Source organism: Myotis brandtii, unplaced genomic scaffold (genome assembly GCF_000412655.1).
Source record: "Myotis brandtii unplaced genomic scaffold, ASM41265v1 scaffold550, whole genome shotgun sequence".
Classification (NCBI taxonomy): domain Eukaryota; kingdom Metazoa; phylum Chordata; class Mammalia; order Chiroptera; family Vespertilionidae; genus Myotis; species Myotis brandtii.
In genome coordinates, this window is record NW_005370043.1 from 2,927,271 (window position 1) to 2,933,041 (window position 5,771).

Consider the following 5,771-nt stretch of genomic DNA (forward strand, 5'->3'; position numbering starts at 1 on the left):
ACACACAAGAGCCTAAGCAGACAAGTGCATGTTCTTCCCATGAAAGAGAAAGTCCTCTCAAGTTCCTGAGATCCTGGGAAAGACGGTTTGCCAATCAGTCCTTCCCAACATAGAAAAATGTTCATTACATGTCTAGTCTTTTTGAGAGAGGATTCTCACCAAAGGTCACCTTTGACTTGTGGGGGTGGGTATTCTGAAGCAAGTAACTTCATTTTTTGGCCCATTGCCCTCAAATCACTGATGTAGCAGAACAGTGGTAGGGGAGCTGGCTCAATCTAAATTTCTGCCTGTGTCCTAGCTGGTTTGGCTCAGTGGATAGAGTGTTGGCCTGTGGACCGGAGGGTCCCAGGTTCGATTCCAGTCAAGGGCACGTACCTCGGTTACGGGCTCCTCCCCGGCCCGGGCCCTAGTCAGGGCGTGTGCAGGAGGCAACAAATTAATGTGTTTCTCTCACATCGATCTTTCTGTCTTTCCCTCTCTTCCACTCTCTCTAAAAATCAATGGAAAAATATCCCCAGGTGAGGAGTAAAAATTCCTGCCTTGGGTTGGCCTAGAGTGCTTCACAATCACTGCTACCCTGGCAGGAAAGCACTTTAACAACAAATCCTGGCAACTAGTCCCCTGGTATCCTTAGGCCTTACAATCATCCACCAGGAAGATGGCCTGTCCCAGAGAAAGGGCCCTGTAATCATTCCTTTGTTCTGAGACTTCTTTGAAAATAAGAGCACAGATATGAGGATCTTGGAGGGGAAATGAAAGTTATATAAAGAAAGCAAAAGTTTACTCGCTAATATAATTCAACTTTTGACTTTAATAAGGAATCATCTGTATTAAATTGAATTACCTTCAGAAAGTATCAAATAAGTTTTCAGAATCAACTCCAAGCTATGAAAAGGTCGTTCAGTTTGTGCACTCACTTCCTCTACAAATGCTGAACTGAGAAGACGCCCTGGAGAAGACAATGCGTTAAATGAAATTGAAACCTCAGAGCTTTTTTCACAGTAAAGCTTAGAAATGAACTAACACATGGGCACATGGATGCAGACAGAAAGCTTAGGCAAATCTCATCACCTCTGTTTTCCTTGGAGCACTCATCCAGACAACGTGAGTAAAGCAGGAAAAACTAAGAGCAATAACTGGGTGTGGATGTGCTGGAGAGATGGTTCCTTCCCTGGCCCTGCGTGCTTCCTGCCCTGCTTCTAAAAAGCAAACAGGCTCCCCAGAAGGTAACACTTCACTGGAATACAGATCTGCCTTCTACTCCGAAGAAAGAGGATAATGAGTGGGGAGGAGGGATGGTGGTTAGGTCAGGCAGTGTCAAGCCAGTTTTGTCAGCGCTTCACCAAAATGTCTTCATCCACAGGATAAAATACGTAAAACAGACCACAAATATCAAATAATAACGGTGGGAAAAATAAGGGACCAGAAATCAAGAGGAAAAAAGGATTCCAAAAAGAGGTGGTCTAGAAATGGGTCACAGAGGGGCTGTGGATGCCTGAATCCTGAAGAGCATCAGAGCACGACTCACCACACTGACGCTGGTATTAACTCTAAGCCTGCGGATCCTCTCTCCGACCTAGGCTTCATGTAGCAGGGGAGGCCCCACCGTGGGTTTCATCTTCGAGAGCCAATCGAGAGGCTTGGATGAGGCCTTCAGTCTTGCCTAGGAAAAAACAGCTTAGAGAGTTGCCCAGATAGTTGTGTTATTAGTGACCGAGCACCAAATTTCTGGGGAAATTTGGATACACTCAGTGTCCTTACCTAAAATAAACTGACGGGGGACAGATTACAATCCTTGCAAAGGGACACCCTCCCGGAATTGGCTGTACCAGGCTGTATGTTGGAGACTTGGTTCTAGCACCCACTTTGCTTTTAACACGTGACTTTGTGATATATGTTCGAAGGAAATGCCTTGCTGTGTTACCATGCCGACAACAATTTCCAACTTTCCCACCAGTAAAGTCAAGCAATTGGGCAGGGGACCCAGGCTGGTGTTGCATAGATGAAAGGGGAAAGAGGGAACACACACCTGCTATAAGGGTGAAAAGAAAATCATTTATCTAAATAGAATAGAAATGAACAAAAACCTTTTAAAACAATCACAAAATTTACAAATAAATTGGTACAAAATAAATAGGAGAGATTGTAAATCTACAACATCATTTGAATTATAAAATGCGTTCATTATGACAATCAGCTCATGAAACCTATACATGTCACTTGTGCTTTAGGTTTACGTACACGGCTCTGAATACTGTGTTCAGAAAACTTCGCTGCTGCAAAGCATGAAATGTGCACTATGATACAGTGAGTAAAGACTAAGGAGGATGAAAATCAGACACAAAGCAGGGTCTTATTTGAGGGCCAAGGCAATGTTGGCATTGGGCCTCAAAACCAAGAAAAGGCATACTAGAAGCCCTGATGGGCAGGCTCCAGAGAGATGAATTCTATAATCCAAGGGTGGGAATTAAGAGGCCATTACTGTTGTAGGGCTAGGCCACCGCCCTGGCTTTGAAGGGAGGGAGGGAGGAGGCTCTGATCTCACAACTATGCTACTAGAGAATAGAGCTAGTAACTAGGAAACCACCTCAAGTATTTCACAGAGGTACCCGAGAGGCCCTGCCACGGGTGAGAAACCTGCCTCCACCCTCATCCCAGACACTGGTCATAGGAATAGAGGTCCCAATAAAAGGGGCCGGGGACACTAGGACCAACATAAGAGCAGCAACCTGTTTAAGACAAAACAAACAAAACTGCTGCCTTCTCACCCACTTGAAGGGACAACAGAACTCTGGGTGAGGGGCTCCAGAACAGATCTCAGCTTAGTCACAGACGATGTACTAACAGTAGAGGAATATGTACATAATAAATAATATAAAACAAAGCATATACATTTGTGGATCTGAAGGACTCCAGAAACAAGAAAGGTCAATGGACTGATACACTCTATCTTCACAGTAGACTTCAGACACGGCAGTGATGAATGAAGCTAGGCCGGGCTCTCTGTGGAGTGAGAGTCCTGAGGCCTTACTCTCCCCACTCCTTTCTGCTCTGGCGGCCTGAGACCAGCTGTTTCTATCCAAGGGGCTGGGTCTCCACACACAGGCACCCAAGCCCCCCAGGTCCATCTGCGTTCTCTCCAGGGTGAGTCTGAAGAAGAGTCTGGCTCCAAAAGAATTCCTTTCTAGTGAATCCACATCAGTCAGATGTGGGTGGGCAAATGCCAGGAGCTGGCCTGCCAAATGAGGCAAGACAGTGCTCCCGTCATTATTCCAGTTCCCGTCATTCTTAAAATGCTCCTAGGTGTTAAAAATCGAAAACGTGTTTTCACTCAGTCTTATAGTACATGCCGGCTCTGTGTACACAGGCACCTTGGCATACAAATGCCTAGAACTTTACTCTCGTGCCACTAGAACCTTCATTTTCATTTGCATCAAGAACAGCCTGGTATTTCCTATCAAAAGATATTTAAGACAATTCTAGCGAGATGATGTCAGTGGCTAGCACATCCCGAGAGAAAGCTTACTGGAGCTGAGCCACCCACAAAAATCTAAGAAGCAAAGAAGGTCCCAGCCCAGGATTGTGGGAGAAGAGCTGCTCCAAGCTCTGCAGTTGCCATGAACTCCATTTCCCTGCTGCCCTCACGGCTGACCAGACAGGACAGACGAAAACCAGCAAGAAAGCATTGGCTGCATCAGGAATGAAGGCCCCCGTCAGCCTTCAGGGATGGTAACCAGCAAGCCGGGTGCCACCAACACCCCAAACGGAGACAGCGAACCTCTCCTATCAGCCCACATGAATACAACAGAGAGATGAGAAGATGAAGATCAGCAAGTGGCCCTGAGTTACAAGAACGGAGTAGGTTGCCCACGATACATTTACACCAGAAAGGTTTCTGAATCCCCACATCACTTTCATACTGAACCAAGTCCCTCCTAATTCTGGGCTAACCTACAACCCACCCAGAACAGAATGGAACGAAACCTGACCCCAGACAAGAGCCTGTGTCCTCCACAGGAAAGAGCACCGAGGAAGCCTCACGCCTGCACTGCCGCTCCGCCTTGGGGTCCTCGCCCCTGCGAGAGAAGCCAGGGGAGCCGTCCCCTTGGCCCCTGCCAACAGGGAGCTTGGGTCATGTGATGGCACCAAGCCAACCCTCCCTGGTGGCCTCTTGCTTGAAATGCCAGGGAACAAGGTGAACACCTACCTCCCTGTGCCAGCCTAGGTCAGGCCTCTGCCTGGGGTCACCCCTGGGAACACTGGAGGCATCTTGGTCTCCTGGCCCAGAAATAGGGAAGATAGTCACAGATCCCTGGCTGGCTTTCAGAAGATGACAGGGTTGGGTTTTTTTTTTGTTTGTTTGTTTTTGTTTCTGACCAGCCAGGACACAGGCTCAATCAGCCATGGCCTACTTAGGTCTGCTTCTCAACCTGAGAATTCGAGGGCAGAAGTTCATGGTCCCTGCTTGGCCTAAATACCTGTTGCTTCACTGTCTGTGGAAAATGCATTTCTACTTTTATCTATTTTCCTAGACTTGAAAAAGCTGGTCCTTTAGTCGTATGGCCCTGGTATAGCTCAGGTAAAGATGTTCGCAGTAAATGTTTCATACTGATGGTGTGGAGTTCTGCATTCAACATTTGTACACAAGTTCCTTGAAATAACAGTAGGAAACAGTAAGATGCCCTGCTCCCTCCCACCTGGGGAAGCCCAGCATGGGCACTGAGCTACCTTTGGGAAGTGAGGTGAGGGAGGGAGGAACGGGGCTGAATGGGGTGCCCCTTCAAATTCAAACTCTGCAAGAATCGAGGCGTACACTAGTTGATTAGCACCCAATATCCAGGAACAAATCTTAAGGATTTGTTTTTCTAAGAATTTAAGTACATGATTTTGGACTTTCCTGATTATATAAAACAGGGAAATAAAGGGCGAGAACCTCTAAGGCAGTAGGTAAAAAGCCACTTTCATTTATAAAAAGAAAGCCAACAGTCCTGGGAACATTTGGATCCTCAATCCAGTTCCATTTGAACCTTTACCAGGGAGGCTGCGCAGGAAGAGGTTCCACAGCAGGGGCCACAGAGGCCATGGAGGGGGAGGCCCTGGGTCCGACAAGGGCTTCAACAAAAGTCAGGACCCTAGGACCTGCATCTGCCACACAGCCCTCCCCTCCACACTTACAAAGCCAGCAGCCCCAGGAGAGGACGAGCCACCTGGTGCTAAGGACTGGCCACTGCACATCGAGATCTGAACTGTCTTTCTCTGCCCGACTCCAGTTTACTTTACAGACAGGAATTGTACAGACCTTCTAAGCCAGAATCATTCTCCTGCCGCCCCGAGGAGCAGTGAGCGAGCGTATCTCCTTCCACAGCCTGAAGTCAGTTCCCAGGGGGAGGGGCCTGGAAAAGAAATCTGGTGGCTCACATTGTGATCTGAAGGGTCTTGAGCATTCCCCAAAGCAGATGTATAGCCAGATGTTAACCTTCATGCCTCTCGGGGCCAGACAAGAATTACTTTTTATTCTTTGTTATAAAAACAGTGTGAACAGTCAAAGGTAAAGAGTGGTTTATAGAAACATACAAACTTGGAGGTTAAACTTCTGTCCTCTGGGAGCCCCCGTGCAAAGCCACCCCTGCCAGCTCCTTTACAGAGCGGACAGAGAGCCACATGCTGAACAGGTAAGAGATTAAAGAGTTCCGTTTCTCTCTGAAGTCAAGGAGGCAGCAGCTGGAATCGATCCTTTCCCTCGACCTGGACTCTCACTGAGCTTTAGGATT